The 18,094-nt window shown below is 39.8% G+C and overlaps 1 protein-coding gene across 2 annotated transcripts in view; it reads left to right on the top strand.

Annotated features, from left to right (window-relative positions):
- The window catches only part of csmd3a (CUB and Sushi multiple domains 3a), a 777,572-nt gene that overhangs the window by 271,884 nt on the left and 487,594 nt on the right, over window positions 1-18,094 (top strand). The window lies entirely within an intron of this gene.

Genomic DNA, 18,094 nt, shown 5'->3' with positions numbered 1-18,094 from the left:
TCAAATACGAGCAGCAGAGCCTGATGACGCGAGTGTGTGTGTGTGTGTGTGTGTGTGTGTGTGTGTGTGTGAGAGCTGAAAATAGCAGGATTGCGGTTATATTGCTGCATGTTGTGAATCTGATTTATGTTGCAATGTCCTAAAAAAAAAGGAGAAGGATAATGCTGAAGCAGAAATATTTTTTTTTAAACTGGCCTGCAACATAGTTCGCTTTTTTTTTTTTGCAGAATAGCTAATTGCCTTTCAAGAATGTAAAAAAAAAAAAAATCTGTGCCAATTCTAGCCTAGTTTTTTTTTTTACTTATTTTGCCTACATACTACTACTACTACTACTATTAATACTTTATTTTTGTATAGAACTTTTCTTAAACCCAAAGACCCATACAGTCATATATAGTACATATAAGATACAGAAACATACAGAAAATGTAGAAAATAGAAAAAAGGGAGTCTTAAGATTAGATTTGAATACAGAAAGAGAGGGAGATTATAATGATCATGGTTTGAACATAGATGTAGGAGCAAATCCATGATACAGCTGGTTATAACTGGGTCAGATTAGGTGGAAAAATGAAAAATTCTGTAAAAGACTTTTGTATATTTACCGATTAGTCAGACACCAGTGGTTAAATGACAGAATAATGATGCCCAAATGCCAAGAAACCACAGGTCTAGCGCCTCTGCTGGCTGTTTGCAATATGACTTGTATCTGCACCCATCTTCATATCGTCGCTGTCCAATGAAAAACACTTATTTCCAAAACAGCAGCTTTACAGGAGAGAGAAAAAAAACCTTGTAAACTTTCAATGGAAGTTAATGTAAAAAGGGTTTATTTCAGGTCATTTTGAAGAGTTTCTATTGGTTGATTCATCAATAAATTTTGGCACAGTGTAAGGGACAGTTTGTCTTTTGAAATTATGTAGTAAACTAAACATCGGCAAAAATGGAGATAAGTGTTTTTCATAGGACAGTGACGATATGTTTTAATTACCATTTTTAATCAATTTTTTTCTCCTCTTAACTGTCTTTCCATCTCCAGTGTTTAGACAATTCCAACAGTTAGTTTTCCATGCGCTAATATTACCACATTTTTTTTACCCCGCCCAAAAAATCTGTTTTTAGAACTGTATTCTGCTGTATCATAAGAAGGCGGGGCTACATTTAGGAATTAAGTGATTGAGAGCCTTAGCTAAAACACACATAGAGTAGGTGAGTTGTAATCAAGCTGTCAGACAACTAGCTATTTTATCACATTAATATTGATCATGTGATGTTGTGTTTTGGTTAAAATAACAATAACTGTATAAAGATCTTTGCAGTTTTTTTTTTTTTTTTGGTAATTCTGATGTTAAAAAAAAAGTTAGATTAGCCAAATACTGTTTAAACCATTATCATTTCTTATTTTATTATCATAGGATGTGCTGACTATAGAAATAGAGTATTGAGTAACAGTTAGTTAACAAAAGTTGCACAGTATAATTTGTTGTCATATGATTACCAGATGCATGCTGGGAGTTGGAGTCTTTTCTTTTTTTTTTGCTATTGGAGTCTATTTATTTGCATAGTAGGCAAATGACCAGGAGTTCAATTGATCAGTTTTAAAGAGGCACTAAGAAAAGTAAATACAGATTTGTACTTAAAAGAGTAAAAAGCTTGTCACTGGGGCTTTACTTTATATTAAAGTACAAAAAAGTATCTTTCAGTGAAAGTCTTTTTTGTACCCATGTTTTTTGTGCCAGTAAAGATTATAAAGGTTATAAGCAGTATCATCAACTGAATACGTGTCAAGAACTTGATGATCCAAAGTTTTGTGGCTTTAAGAAAAAAAAGTGCAATTAAAATATATATTGTTTATCAGTGCAGTGATACAGAATACTGAATGTACCCTTTGGTTGGTTAAATTGTACAAATCTGTACTTATTGTACAGAATTGTACTGTACTTTTGAGGGTACAATTATGAAGAGTGTACCTTTGAGTAAAAAAAGTACTTATATCGTACCTCTGTTTTTTGGTCCTGTTTGAATGTATTTTTTTTTATTTATCTTTCCTAATCTTTAAAAATGCTTTTATTCTGGTCATTTCTAACCCTCCCGCTGACGTCCAGCCATCTGCGACTCACCACAATCAGAGGCACACTGCTCAGCTCAATTAGCTCTCCCTTCTGCCCCGCCCCTAAACCCATACATCACAATTTTCAAAGTTGTGCTGATGATTGATGGGTTAACCAACAGTACACCTGCCATTGCCTATAGTCAGAATGTTTACAGCACACAGAACTGTGACTGGTTATATCTTATTGAAAGTTTGGCTCAAAATCAATATTATATCAAACATATCAAGCTAAACATTCAACTATAATCCATTTTTTCTTTCAGTTTTCCAGGATTTTTTCATTCATTTTATTTAAGCACTGTCTAAGTTACCATGCAAACCAGAGGGGTAGATTTGGTCCAGCGTATGGAGGGGGGCGGACCTACAGGTAGACAGGAACCTACAGGCAGCAATTTATATGGTAAACCAGGTGAGGACGAATTAGCATATTCTCATGAATGCTAATGGTTCATAAATCAATAGTAAGACACGTAAAAACAAGCAGCGTAAATATCAGCAGGAGGAGTGTTATGTATTTTCTGATACATATTCAGCACAGGAATGCAGGTGTATTGCTTAATGACATTTCGCATAATCCGTTAATGAAATTCTTAGGCATTAGGCATCGGTTAATATGACTGTCAAGCTCTCCCGGATATCCGAGAGATGGAGATGGACGTGAGGAGCTGGTCCTTCGCGGCTTATCCGCTGATTTGATTACTAACACACCAGCAGAGCAGAAGGAAGCGCGAGAGAGAGACGGACGGACTCTCAGCGGGACGCTACAGTCCTGCCTTGTGTCTGGAGAAATGTGGTGGCGTAAAGCAGCGTTTTTTAAGAATGGGTATTTTTGTTCATTTGCTCTCTGTACAGTTGCAAAGTGTAATTCACTTTTACTCCACTGCAGTACATGCAAATCACACTCATGGACAGCAGCTGTACACATGCATTTCTGGACAAGCTAACACTGCATTTACACTGCTCTGTCGCGTCAACACACATCAACGCACTGCCCCTTTCCAAATGGTTGCATGTGGGCTTTACAAATGCATTCCCTGAATCATCCAATTTAATTGTTTTTATAAATAGTAAATGGTTTTATACAAGCTTTATTTCCCATTAACTAATGCATATAAATGTATATTAATAAAAATAAATATACATTTATATGCATTAATAAAAATAAATGTTAAATTCATAACATTGTCTAGTAAGCAGAATATAGTCTAACAAAAGCAAACGTTTCCAATTAAACTATATATGGATATTTTTTTTAGGAAAAAATTAAATGTTTTCATGAAAAAATGAAATATTTTCACAAAAAATAAAATATTTTCACAAAAAATGAAATATTTTCACGAAAAATGAAATATATTCACGAAAAAATGAAATATATTCACGAAAAAATGAAATGAAATATTTTCATTCACTGCGATACAAGAACACGTATCAGGGAAACACCTGCTCTCTGATTGGATAGACACATCTCATTGGGTAGATTCATTTGTCACAGTCACCCAGAACTGGAATTGAACCCCAGCTTCCAACATTATAGCTCACTGGCAGGTGGTGGTGTTATCTACTGCACCACACCAACCACTTGTAAAAGGTTTTATTTATAAAAATATATATATATCCCCCCCTTACATACTTACATTTTTCAGATCATCAAACAAACTTTATTATCAGACATATATTGGAAAGCTGAGTTCAATTTCACTACTTACCACAGCCAGACCTGATCAATAAATCACTTAAATATAACCTATCTGACATCATGAAGCAGATAAAAGATCTCAAAAAGCAGCACATTATTATACCCTGATCTGAAGAAATTCAAAAACAGATGAGAAAACCAAAGTCACTCATCATCTATCAGTCTGGAAAAGCTTACAGAGTATTTTTTTTAAGCTTTGGGACTCCCGAGAACCACAGTGATTCATTATTATTCACTAATGGAGAAAACCTGGAACACTGGTGAACCTTCCCAGGAGTGACCGGCCAACCCACCAAAATTACTCCAAAAGGGCATGAACAACTCATCCAGGAGGTCCCAAAAACTGCATGTCTCACTTAAAGCCTCAGTTTAGGTTAATGAGTGTTAATGATTCAATAATAAGAAAGAGACTGGGTGAAAATGCTCTCCATGGGAGAATTCCAACAAACATCTTGATGATCCCCAGAACTTTGGGTAAATTTTATTTGGACTGATGAAACAAAAGTGGAACTTTATGTTCTTTAGCTTTCATGGAAGATTAAAAAAAGTCCCAACTTTCCAAAGTTTCAGTGGAACATCAGGAGCTGCTGGTTTCTAGTGCTCACTGGTGCTTGGCTGTACATGGTGATACCAAACAAATGCCCTGCTCCATCTGGCTTCTCCATCTATAATCAAGACACAACATTGCACAGATGTTTAGAGGCACTGAGATGTGCTTTATGGTGACATTTTTATTGGCATGGATCTGACAGTTTTTCTTTTTTTTTTTGCCAGTTCAACCATTTTTCTCCCTACTTTGAAAGTTCAGTTCAGATTATTTTCCACCTCAAGCCATGTCCATTAGACGGTATGTACCAAACTATCAACCGTCAAGAGAACATTCACCCAAAGGCTAATTTTACTGTGGTTGGTGGTTTTAAGAGAACAGATCTGAACTTAAAAAAAAGAGAAGAAGAAAACTCTGGTTCTGTCCAGATATTATCAGCACATTCGATTCCCACCCTGAGGAGAACAGGCTGCTACACTGCTCTCAAGGACAGTTACAAACAGCTTCTCTGCCCCGCCTTCGGCAAAGCTGGTCACGCCTCCATTCTTCTCCTGCCTGCATACAGAAAAAGAGACAAGAGACAAGAAAAAATTACCCTCAGATCAGTTTCTCACACTCAGCACCTGGAATTAGGGGATAGCCATGAATGTTCAGGTAGAAAAACCCACTGTTTCTTTTTTATTTATCTATTAGTGACCTTCCAGCCCCAAGATCAAATCTCAGCAACCCTCAGATCATCTCAGATCTCTATCTAACACCTTGGGTTAAGACTGATGTCCAAGTCAAACTAAGATATGCCTACAACACTAGAAACCTTATAGCCTACACGGGATGACCAAAATGACATGGCATCAAAAGTCAAAAGACACTATAAGGACATAGTGGAGGCTCCTACTGTGTTCCATTTGAACTCTATATATGATATTGGAATACCCAAGTCTTACCAGAAAGACTCCAGAGACGAGAGTATAGAAGAGCATCAAGAAATCACTTAAATAGACCCTGTCTGACAACATGAAGCAGCTAAAAGATCTCAAAAAGCAGCACATTATGACCCGATCTGAAGAAATAAAAAAAAAAAAACATATGAGAAAACAAAGTTATTGATCATCTATCAGTGTGGAAAAGGTTATAAAGTCTATAAATTTCTAAAGCTTTGGGACTCCAGAGAGCCACAGTGAGAGCTATTATTATTCACTAATGGAGAAAAAACATGGAACACTGGTGAACCTTCCCAGGAGTGACCGGCCGACCGAAATTATCAGAAAAATCCAAAAAATATCATTATGACAAAAAAAGCAAAAACAAAAGAAATCTGTACGGGGAAAAACTTTACAGTGCACATACAGGGGTTGGACAATGAAACTGAAACACCTGTCATTTTAGTGTGGGTTTTAGGTTTCATGGCTAAATTGGAGCAGCCTGGTGATCAATCTTCATTAATTGCACATTATTGCACCAGTAAGATCAGAGTGTGAAGGTTCAATTATCAGGGTAAGAGCACAGTTCTGCTCAAAATATTGCAATGCACACAGCATTATGGGTGACATACCAGAGTTCAAAAGAGGACAAATTGTTGGTGCACGTCTTGCTGGCGCATCTGTGACCAAGACAGCAAGTCTTTGTGCCACGGTATCCAGGGTAATGTCAGCATACCACCAAGAAGGACCGACCACATCCAACAGGATTAACTGTGGACGCTGTAAGAGGAAGCTGTCTGAAAGGGATGTTCGGGTGCTAACCCGGATTGTAGCCAAAAAAGATAAAAACACGGCTGATCAAATCACGGCAGAATTCAATGTGCACCTCAACTCTCCTGTTTCCACCAGAACTGTCCGTCACCTCAATAAATTATTGTGGTTTAAAACCAGGTGTTTCAGCCAAACTCACTCTAAAGCTCAGAGACTGTGGTCTAAACCCCTGTCTCTGCAACTTGACGAGCAGACCCCGTACACGTAAAACTGGGACACAACTCTTTTCTTCCACATGTTCTCCACAGTCAGCACTCGTGTTCTTTGCCCCCTCTCATACTACCTGTTTACACAGGAGTGCCAAGCACACATCCAGCATCATCTCTAAAGTCTGCTGATGAAATGACCATACCAGATCTTGTCACAGATGGAGACAATAGAGTCTACGGAGACGAGGTCAGCGATTGGTCAGAGTGGTGCAATGACTGCAATGTGTCAGCATCAGCAAATACAGAACAGGAAGCTGCAGAGGGGTGGGTTACCCTTATTCATCAATAGAACTAAAGTGAAGAGAATCCGTAGTGTTACGATCTTCAGTTTAGATCTCACTAATGACCTGATGATCACATGGTTCCTCCAGAACAACAGCAGCATCTACCTCACCGATTCTTCCTTGTAACCCTGTGTTCACATTACCAGCAGTCAGATCGACAAGAAACCAGTCGTTTTCTATGAGAGTTTATAATTAGTAACCATGATTTGGTGACAAACAGCAAGCAAAGTCCAAGTTGAGAAATTGAGTTCAGATTTTCAGAGCTTTATGAATTATTATGTGGTGAAATGACATTTTGAGCCAATTGGTTGAACAAATTTTTCAACCAATCGTAGACATGGGGTCTGAGGTCTCCAAAAAAAATTAGAGATCACTTCAGTTTCTGAATCAGTTTTTCTGATTTTGCGAATTTATAGGTTTTTGTTTGAGTAAAATAAACATTGTTGTTTTATTCTATAAACTACAGACAACATGTCTCCCAAATTCCAAATAAAAACATTGTCATTTAGAGCATTTATTTGCAGAAAATGAGAAATGGCTGAAATAACAAAAAAGATGCAGAGCTTTCAGACATCAAATAATGCAAAGAAAACAAGTTCATATTCATAAAGTTTTAAGAGTTCATAAATCAATATTTGGTGGAATAATCCTGTTTTTTAATCACAGTTTTCATGCATCTTGGCATCATGTTCTCCTCCACCAGTCTTACACACTGCTTTTGGATATCTTTATGCCTTTACTCCTGGTGCAAAAATTCAAGCAGTTTAGCTTGGTGGTTTGATGGCTTGTGAAAGACAAGGGCACACTAGCTGGGCTAACAGGAACTTCAAGCTACACCAGACTGCTCTTTTACTTTACTTTCACTTCAGCTACGCTGTAGCAGCAACAGCAAACGCGCTTTTTAGCGCGCTTTTCGGACAAGGTTGGGCGAGTTGCGTTAGAGCGGGGCATGGCAAACCCCCTCATTCACACTTTCTCTGTCTGCGGACCTCGGGGGCGTTACTCACGGCTTTAAAAGACAGTCTGGTGGCGCTGATTTCCTATATCGCCCGCAGCTGTGCGCAATCTCGAGGCGTCAGCCGAAGGCGTCAGCTGTTGTGTGAAGACCCTCTCGTGTGAAGACCAACGCGGGTAAAGACCTGCGAGTCTACCTGCGCGAGTCCACCGAGCAAGGGCACTAACAAGGCAGCCCGTCCCAGTGCTTCCTAAAATGTGCTCCCATCACATTCCTGTTATCTCCGGTACTCACAGAAGGCGAAAAAACACACACAGGCGCCAGGACCATACTAACCTGCGGCCACTAAAACAAACCACGCCCACTACTACCTCATTCTCTGTTGGGCTATGGAACTGCCAGTCGGCTGTTAACAAAGCAGACTTTATCGCATCTTATGCAAATCATCTGGCCTTACAACTGCTGGCCCTGACTGAAACTTGGATCAAACCTGAAAACACTGTTACTCCGGCGGCTCTTTCCAATAATTACTCCTTCTCCCACACTTCTCGTCCCTCAGGACGAGGAGGTGGAACTGGCCTATTAATCACTAATGGCTTAAAACATACTCCACTGCTACCTGCAAACTCATACTGTTCATTTGAGTATCATGCCACACTGGTTAATACTCCAGCAAAACTTGCCATTATTGTTATCTACCGTCCTCCTGGACAAATGGGCGAGTTCACACACGAACTTGACATGCTACTGTCTTCTATCCCCGAGCAAGATTGCCCCATGCTCATTCTAGGGGATATGAACATCCACAACGACAGTACCAACTTTACAGACTTCTCATCCCTCATGCAGTCTTTCGAACTGGAGCAGGTCCCCAGCCCTCCAACACATAAAGCTGGCAAACATCTAGACCTGATTTTCACTCGTAACTGTGACACCGACTCTTTAACTGTCACTCCTTTGCACCTCTCGGATCACTACTTCATGAAACTCAATATTCATATTTCAAACAAACCCACGGCTACTCCTACGATGGTCTCGTTCCGCCGAAACTTACGAGATATCTCAGCAGACCAGTTCTCCTCGCTGGTGACTGACAACATGCCCCCACCAGGCTCATTTTCATCACTCAATGTAAATGATGCCACCGATACACTCTGCTCCACACTAAGCTCCTGTTTGGACAACCTCTGTCCTCTTACATCTCGAGCCATTAGCTCTAGCAAATCGCAGCCATGGCTAAAAAATAACTCTGAGGGAACTACATTCCAAACTCCGAGCTGCCAAAAGAAAATGGCATAAAAACCAAAAACAAGCAGACCTAAAAAACTACCAACTGCTCCTGGCTTCCTTCTCAGCCAGCATCACGACTGCTAAAGCTGAATTTTATCACAATAAATTCAGCTCCCTCACAGACTCCCGGAAACTATTTGCTACTTTTAAATCACTACTGAACCCTCCTCCTCCGGCTACATGCCTTACTGCTGAAACACTGGCATCATTCTTTACTGGAAAAGTGGCAGCTATCAGCAACCAGTTTACTGATGTAACATGCAGCAGTCCTACTACATGCTCTGCAGCCCGGTGTCCCTCTACCGAAGGCGTCGCTTTCTCCTCGTTCACTTCTCTCACTGAGAACGAGACACTGGCTCTCCTAACACGTAGCCGTCCTACTACGTGTCCGCTTGACCCAATTCCCTCAAACTTACTACAAACCATCGCACCTGCAATCATTCCGGCTATTACTCACACGATCAATGCCTCTTTAACTTCTGGTGTTTTCCCAACTGCTTTCAAACAAGCACATGTGACACCACTGCTTAAAAAGCCTTCTCTCAACCCTGCCCAGGTTGATAACTACAGACCGGTCTCACTACTACCCTTTCTCTCTAAAACACTCAGCAGTTTTAAATCAGGTCTCTGGCTTCCTCTCCCAGAATGACCTCCTGGACCAGAACCAATCTGGATTCAAAAAAGGACACTCTACCGAGACGGCTCTGTTGTCTGTGACTGAAGCGTTGAAAACTGCTAGAGCTGCAGGCCAGTCCTCAGTGCTCATTCTGCTGGACCTCTCGGCCGCCTTCGACACAGTCAACCATGACTTCCTCCTAACTATACTTTCAAACATGGGGATCTCAGACAATGTGCTGTCATGGTTTAGATCATACCTCACTGGGCGCTCGTTCAAGGTGTCGTGGCAAGGACAGCTGTCCTCAGCCCACTCCCTATCCACTGGGGTTCCCCAGGGTTCGGTACTGGGTCCCCTTCTCTTCTCAATATACACTGCCTCTCTTGGTCAGGTTATCCACTCACATGGCTTTTCCTACCATTGCTTTGCTGATGACACCCAGCTATACCTGTCATTCTCACCTGAAGATCACTCAATCTCTGCACGGATATCTTCGTGTCTCTCTGACATATCCTCTTGGATGAAGGAGCATCACCTTCAATTAAATCTCTCAAAGACTGAACTTCTGGTCATACCAGCAAAACCATCTTTTCAACACAACCTCTCTATAAGCATCGACTCTCTCTCTCTCTCACCGACAAAGGTTGCTAGGAACCTGGGTGTTATGGTTGATGACCAGCTCTCCTTCACGCACCATGTGGCCTCGGTTGCTCGATCCTGCCGCTTCGCGCTTTATAACATCAGGAAAATTAGACAGTTTCTGACGCAACAGGCCACCCAACTCCTGGTACAAGCAGTCGTCATCTCACGCCTCGACTACTGCAATGCCCTGCTAACTGGCCTCCCGGCCTGCGTAGTAAAACCACTCCAGATGATCCAGAACGCAGCAGCACGTCTGGTCTTCAACCAACCAAAACGGGCACATGTCACCCCGCTGCTCATTGAGCTCCACTGGCTACCAGTTGCTGCTCGCATCAAATTCAAAACTCTTACAATCGCCTACAAGGTGATGACAGAACAGGCTCCTTCCTACCTGCACTCACTCCTGAAGGCTTACGCTACCTCCCGGCCGCTGCGCTACTCCAATGAACGTCGCCTCGCTTTGCCAAACACTCACACAAAGCAATCCAGACTGTTCTCATACAGAGTTCCCCAATGGTGGAACAAACTACCTTCCACTACCAGATCAGGAGAATCTCTCGCTATCTTTAAGAGACTCCTGAAGACAGAGCTCTTCAAAGAGCACTTACTCTCCTAACACCTCTAATGCACTAACTACTTCTAACCCCATTTCCTTCTTCCCCTCCTTCACTTCTCTATCCCTTTATTTCCCTTCGACCTCCTTTAAGCCCTATCTAAAAATGGGTTATCTAAATTCCTATTACTTTTGTACTTCATTATTGTAAGTCGCTTTGGACAAAAGCATCTGCCAAATGAAATGAAATGTAATGTAATGTAATGTAATGATCATCCATCTTCCTCTTGATTATATTCCAGAGGTTTTCAATTTGGTAAAATCAAAGAAACTCATAATTTTAGGTGGTCTCTTATTTTTTTCCAGAGCTTTATGTAAAGAGTAAAAAGCTTGAGTTAGTTCTTTAACTTTTACAGAAGTATTTTAAACCCTACTATCTATACTTCTACCAAAAGAGTACCTAATGAATGGGAATACTTTTGACACCTCTTGGTTATTTAATCCAGCTCAATGGAACTGCTCCCAAGAAGACAATCACCAAATGCAGTGTTTAAAAAAGTACTGGTTTCAAAACTATTTAAAGTATAAAAGTAAAAGTAATGTAAGGGTGAAAAAATAAAGCCGTTAAGAACAAAAGCTTAGGCCGAACCACAGAGTTCTATAGTGCACTAACCCCCTTGGTTTGGTTCATTTTGGCTCAACTCGGCTTGACCATATCTTACCTCTACAAAGGCGTGACAGACAAACTGCAACTTTAAATACAGGCACCAGCAGGTGTAGCTGGTTGACACTAATTACCTCTGGGAACTCTGGGATTTGGAGTCCCTGTGGGGAAACAGTGTCTGTGCAGGCTGACCCCTTGCAATATGATGTAAATGTAAGATAACTGTAAATTAAGCCTTCTAGATTAGCCAGCATGCTTACTGGTTATGAAATTCCACATCCACATGTGAGTGTCCACAATGCGAGTGTCCTCAAACAAACCCATAAGAGACAAACTTGGAACAACGTGAGGGACTTGTCCCTTACTGAAGAGTTAGACTGAAAAGTTTGGACTCTCTCCAATCATTCTTTCCCAAGTTCCACAGACACGCCATCCTGAGCATCCTCACAGGCCACGTCAGTGTCTGGTATGACAGCTGTGACTGTAGGGTCCTTCAGAAAGTGGTGGAATCAGCAGAATTCATCATAAGAAGCAAATGCTCACCCTTACAAGACATCTATCAGAACCAAAGCCTGAGGAAAACCCACAAAATCAGGTCGGACAGTGCTTTACCCAGCAGGCGGTAGTGTAGGATTCAGTCCAGAATGAGCAGGCTATCTGAGGAATAGCCCAAAACCACAGGCTATCGAGTCTTGAAGGTGTAGATTAACCCCCAATATCTTTGCCAGTCAGTCAAATTGTCGTTATATAACCATAGAACTGTTAATAAGTAGTTTATTTTACAATATGTACACACTTATACATAGTAGAAAGTGACATTGTACACTTATAATAATACCAAAAAAAATCCATCCCCCAAAAAAAAGCTTAAAAGCCAACTTATACCTTATTTATACTCATCCGTTCTTGCATCAACTTAGGCGGGAATGTGTGGGCGGCTCAGCGGACCAATCAAACGTGCCGTTGTTAATTTAATTTGTATTCTGTATTGTATTGTTCATGTAAAAGCTGTGTTTGTGCACTGCTGCATGTCCATGTGTGTGTAACACAAGATGCACCTTTGTTGCCAAGATAGCAATGAACGTCTGACTGTTGATGTCTGTTTAGGTTGTATTCAGTCAGTGGTGCACCTGTGTTTTCCATTGCCAAAAAAGCAATACACCAGAATAATTTTATTCCTGAACATACCTCATTTCCACCACACCCATCAGTGTAGATATACAGTATTTGCTATTTAAATGATGCAGGTCGGAGATAGCTAAGATAGCAATGAGCATTGTGACGCCCCTTGTGCAAGGTGTAGGTTAGGGCCCATAGTATCATTTACATTTACTGCATTTAGCTGATGCTCTTATCCAAAGCAACTTACAAGGTTATTCCGATTTCAGAGGTGGGCCAATGTAGTGTTAGGAGTCTTGCCCAAGGACTCTTATTGGTGTGTCACAGCATTGTCACCCAGGCCAGGATTTGAACCATAGCCTCTCACATTGTAGCTCAATGACAAGCGGTGGTGTTGTCCACTGAACCACACCAACCACAACAAGGCAAGCTCTTGAGATGACAGCGGTATGTGGGCGAACATTGTCCTGTTGCATTGTCCTGAATAGCACACTGGAGTGAGCACTTAGGAAAGGTATGGCCACTGGTTGCAGGACTTTATTAACGTAACATTGGTCTTTCCAAGTGTCTGTAATGGAGACTAAAGTTGATCTGACTTTGTACAAAATTGCAACCCACCTTAATGACACCAGACCTTCTGGATTTGTGATGTCAATCCATGACAGTCCTGTTGATTGATGCCTTCTTGGGGAAGATGCCAAGGATTTTTTGACGTATGAGTATGTGTCCTGAAACAGTAATCCTTTTTTCAGGCCTGAATAAGCACTGAAGTTTGACAAAATCATCAGACTACTCATAACAGTGAACTCTATGCTCCGTATCTAGGTGGATAAAAGGAAAATTATTAAAAAAATAAAAAATCTTTCAAAGTCAAACGAGAGCTGGATGTTAATTTACACAGATTTCTGTCATAAAAACCGTTTATTTAGGTGAGTAAAGAACTTCCGTTTATTTACAGTAAGCTCAGATTTCCAAAATTTTAGCGCGGTTAGCAGCAGTTAGCGGTTCATTCCACGTAGCTTGTTTTACCATGGTAAACACTCTCTGAATGGCTTAAGAGCTAGTGCTGTGGTTAGCGGCTAATGCTAGTACTGCTACAGCCTTAGTGCTGGAGAAACTTCACTAAAAACTCACCCATATAACACTGTACTTCCGCGGGGTGGCGGAGTGGCTTTACTGCTCCTTCCAATCTGACTGGACAATTTATATATAAGGTGCACCAGATTGTATTCAAGGTGCACTGACGATTTTTTGGAAAATGAAAGCATTTTAAGTGCACCTTATAGTGCTAAAATATGGTATATATATTTTAAATATACTTGGTTGCTTTATTACCTTTGCCATTATTGGATTTTGCCAATCGTTGCTTTCATTTCTGTACTTTTATGGATTTTCTGTAATTTTATGGACAGTTACTTTTATGGATTTTCTTTGATTTTTTGTGGATTTTTATGTTTTTTTAGGTAGGGGCCAATAAGATTTCAGCTGGGGCCAATGCCACTGTGTCCCCGCCCCTAAAAAAGTCAGCTAACCTTCAGAAAAGAGTCATTAGAACACAAGTTTTACCAGGAATTTCACAAAACACAAAACTAGAAGCTATCTGCAAGAGTAATGATGAAACTACCCACCAAAAACAAAACTAAAAGACTTTTAACTGCTACATCTTCAGCTCCCTGAAAATGTAAGAACCGATCACGCAGGGTGCCCAACATTTTTATTCTTGTATTTTGAAACTGTAAAAGATGGAAATAAAGTGAAAATGTTTTGCTTGAGATATTACAGAAGGAGTTTCTGACTGTATGAGTTTTCGGAAATCAGGTCATCTTTTACTCGAGTAGCTATTCAGAGGTTTGTAAAGTTTGGCGCGCTACAGTGTGTGTGTGTGTGCTGTGGAAGGATGTAGTTTGTCAGCAGAATATTCTTCACTCTGTGGGTGTGTGGAGAAACTTTAGCGTGTAACTCTGAGTGTGTAAGCAAGTCGAAAGCTTCAGAGCTTTCCAAATCCCTGCAAACACGGAATCCTCGCTTTCCGGATTCAACTGTGCTGCAGTGATCCCACAGGGTTTTATAACAATTCTGATAGATTAATATGGTGTAATCAGTAATCAGAGTTAAAAATGTAATATATTGTAACAGGTTTACTATACAACTCCAATTACAAAAATGTAAATGTGAATACAAACAAAATGTAATTATAAATGATAAATCGTATAGATCTATACAAGGGCGTAGGAGCGGGTTTGATATTAGGGGGGACACATTTGCTAATCTAAATCAAAGCCCACCTTATAGTGTCTTATAACAACATTTGTGAAATTACTTTTAATCACAAATAAACCATTTTTTTCTGTATTTCTGTTTATTATTAGTTTCATCCAAGCAAAGGTCATTTTACAACCTAAACATGTTACTCCACTTTACATTTACTGTTGTTAAAAAAAAATATGCAACCCACCCATGCAAAACACAACCAACAAAATGTATTGTACTAAATTCAGGCTACTACATCCAGTACAGTTTGGGATCTTCCAACATCCAACATTTGGACAGTAGAGACAGTTACTCCAACAAAAGCAGGATCTAAAAATCTAAACAATATATAAGCAGGTGTTCCAAATCATTTGGTATCTTTTTTTTAGGTGTTTTGATCATCCAAAAAAATGAATGAAATCAAATCCTCACTACGATGCTCCACAATTTAGTAGAACGCCTTTTTATTGGACAGTAGAGACAGTTACTGAGATCCAACTGAAGACGGAGATGGTGTTTAAATGAAATCATCATCTAACATCCAGACCTTTATAATAGTCTTATAGTCACAATGAATGCCCTTAAATCCTCACAGCGATGCTCCAAAATCGAGTAGAAAGTCTTTTTTTTTATTGGTCAGTAGAGACCAGAGACTGTAAAAAAGATGGACGCCGTGTCTCCGTTCCCATTCATTCAATGAAAATGAAGCCAAAATCTTCCGCCATGTTGGCGATCCTGCCACTTGATTCTGCGCAGTAGAGACCAGAGGAGGGAGAAAGAATGTGGAGAGCAGCCTACTCATTTAAATAACCCCGCCCCCGAGGGTTGCCTCGCGGTCACAGACTGCAGAGCGGGGCGGAGCGGAGCTGACGGTCTGTTATTGGTCCCGCCCATAACCAGCCCTTTTACAATAACCACACCTTTTTTGAATAGAGCTGAATAACGTTTTAAAAACAGAATTCTGTGGGGATATAAAAATTTGACAATATAAGCAGAGGTTACACTAGCTGCTGCATTTAAATAATGGAGGTAGAATTACAGTATATTAGAAAAAAACGTGATTGAAAGGTTTCTGTTTTGCCATTGAAACCTATGGGGATGGGTGGAGTTACACAGCTTTCTGCAGCCGAACAGCAGGGGGCGCCCGACCTGTGGTGGCTTCACTTTTAAGAGACGATGCTCTGTCCAGCTATATACAGTCTATGGTAGAGACCAATCATAAAGAATGACTAGTTGTCCTAGTGGTCCCAATACTTTTGTGTATATGCTCTATATAGTGTCAGTCTCTGCAGACTTGTGTGAGTCTGGACAGCTGAAAGAATCCAGACAAAGAGAAAGTGAGAATGTGAGGAATAATAACGTTATCATCTCTCTCCCCGGCGGAGTGCTTTAGAGGGTTCAGCATCGGCTTCACCTCCATTCCCACCTATCGCTTATATAAGTCTTTTTTCTGTGTTTTTGATTTTTATTTTATTTTTTCTGTAAGGGAATGTTTCGAGTGTTCTGTTTGCCGCTTTGTTCTCCCAAGAACAAAATAGCCTATATACAGAATTGAGTTTGAAGTATTTGTCTAGATGTGAGGTGGTTAGACAAATCGGGATGGAGGGTCAATCCGTGTCACATCACTCCGAGTCTGGAAGTTTTGACACCACCTGTCAGACATCTTTCAGCTGTGGCTTCGGAGGCCAGAGAGAGACATCTGTGAAGTCGTTTGAGCGTTTTCATCAGCGCTCGGGTTTCATTAGATGAAACGAGCCGCCGCTAAAGCCGGTGACAGATTTTTTCTTTAATGAGGAGCCGTTTTTTTTTGTATTACTAAATTACTTATAGATGGATTGACGTCACCTTGATCAATTCAATGATGCCCCTTTTATCACAACCTCATCACTTCAGTTTTTCATTTATTAATGTTCTTTGGAAAGAGCCAGCTGCCTTTTAGACTTTAGACGAATATTAGACTTTAGACGAATGGACCAATGGTCTAAGATTCTGATTCATGGTGATGTTCCCATTAATCCCTATTGGTATTCCTAGTGCTCCATTCCCATTTCCATCAGTAACCAGCTCCCATTACTCAGAGTAATCTCAAACTGGATTGAAATTCAGATTAGAGTTGGCAAAGTCCCACTTTTTCCTGATAAAATCCTGATAAAACAAATACTTTTCTGCTACATTTTCATCATACTTGTATGTAAGTATTGAATCATTTTCAAAATATATTGTTAAGAAGGTTAAATATGACAGGAAACTCTACAGGTAGAGTCAAGCAAGTTCTCCTTTTGGTTAGGCATTCAGGAGATGGGTAAAATGGCTTGGACGTTTGAATTGTGGAATGGGTTGTTATCAAAATACTTTGCTTTCTGGCCCTTGAATTTTAATTATTTTAATTATTTTCTTTTTATAAGAACCTCATCACTTCAGTTTTTCATTTATTAATGTTCTTTGGAAAGAGCCAGCTGCCTTTTAGACTTTAGACAAATATTAGACTTTAGACGAATGGACCAGTGGTCTGAGATTCTGATTATATTCATTGGAATGAGTCGTGGTGATGTTCCCATTAATGCCTATTGGTATTCCTAGTGCTCCATTCCCATTTCCATCAGAAACCAGCTCCTATTACTCAGAGTAATCTCAAACTGGATTGAAATTCAGATTACAGGTGGCAAAATACTACTTTTCAGGCTCAATCCTGACAAATACTTTTCTGCTACATGTACATCATACTTGTATATAATTATTGAATAATTCTTAAAATGAATTGTTAAACACTACAGAAAACTCTACAGACTGTAGAGTTTTACTCTAGTGTCAAGCAAGTTCTCCCATTGGTTAGTCCTTCAGTAGTTTGGTAGAAGGGCTCAGATGTTTGACGTTTGACTTTGAATTATTTTAATTATTCTCTTTTTTTTATCAGAACCTCATCACTTCAGTTTTTCCTTTCTTTTTTTAAGCACCAGCTGCCTTTAAACTTTAGATGAATATTAGGCTTCAGACGAATAAACCAATGGTCTGAGATTCTGATTATATTCATTGGAATGAGTCATGGTGAAGTTCCCATTAATCCCTATTGGTATTCCTAGTGCTGCATTCCCATTTCCATCAGAAACCAGCTCCTATTACTAAGAGTTTAGACTATAGATGGCAAAATATCACTTTTTCATGCTTGGTTTTTCAATCTTTTTTATGTGACTCACATTTATGTTAAATATTTTTATTGCAAAAAAAAAAAAAAAATCATGAAAAGAGAGAAAACACATTGAATGAGAAGAGGTGTGTCCAAATTCTGATTCTGATTGGTACTGTATGTACTCTATGTTCTCCTATTGACAGAGCTAAAGATTTCACACGTTTTTTCCTTAATATTCACCAGTTTTTCCTTATTTTGGAACTTTAAAACCATTAATG

This window comes from Astyanax mexicanus, chromosome 1 (assembly GCF_023375975.1).
Source record: "Astyanax mexicanus isolate ESR-SI-001 chromosome 1, AstMex3_surface, whole genome shotgun sequence".
Classification (NCBI taxonomy): Eukaryota; Metazoa; Chordata; class Actinopteri; order Characiformes; family Acestrorhamphidae; genus Astyanax; species Astyanax mexicanus.
This window is presented reverse-complemented; position numbering and strand designations above follow the sequence as displayed.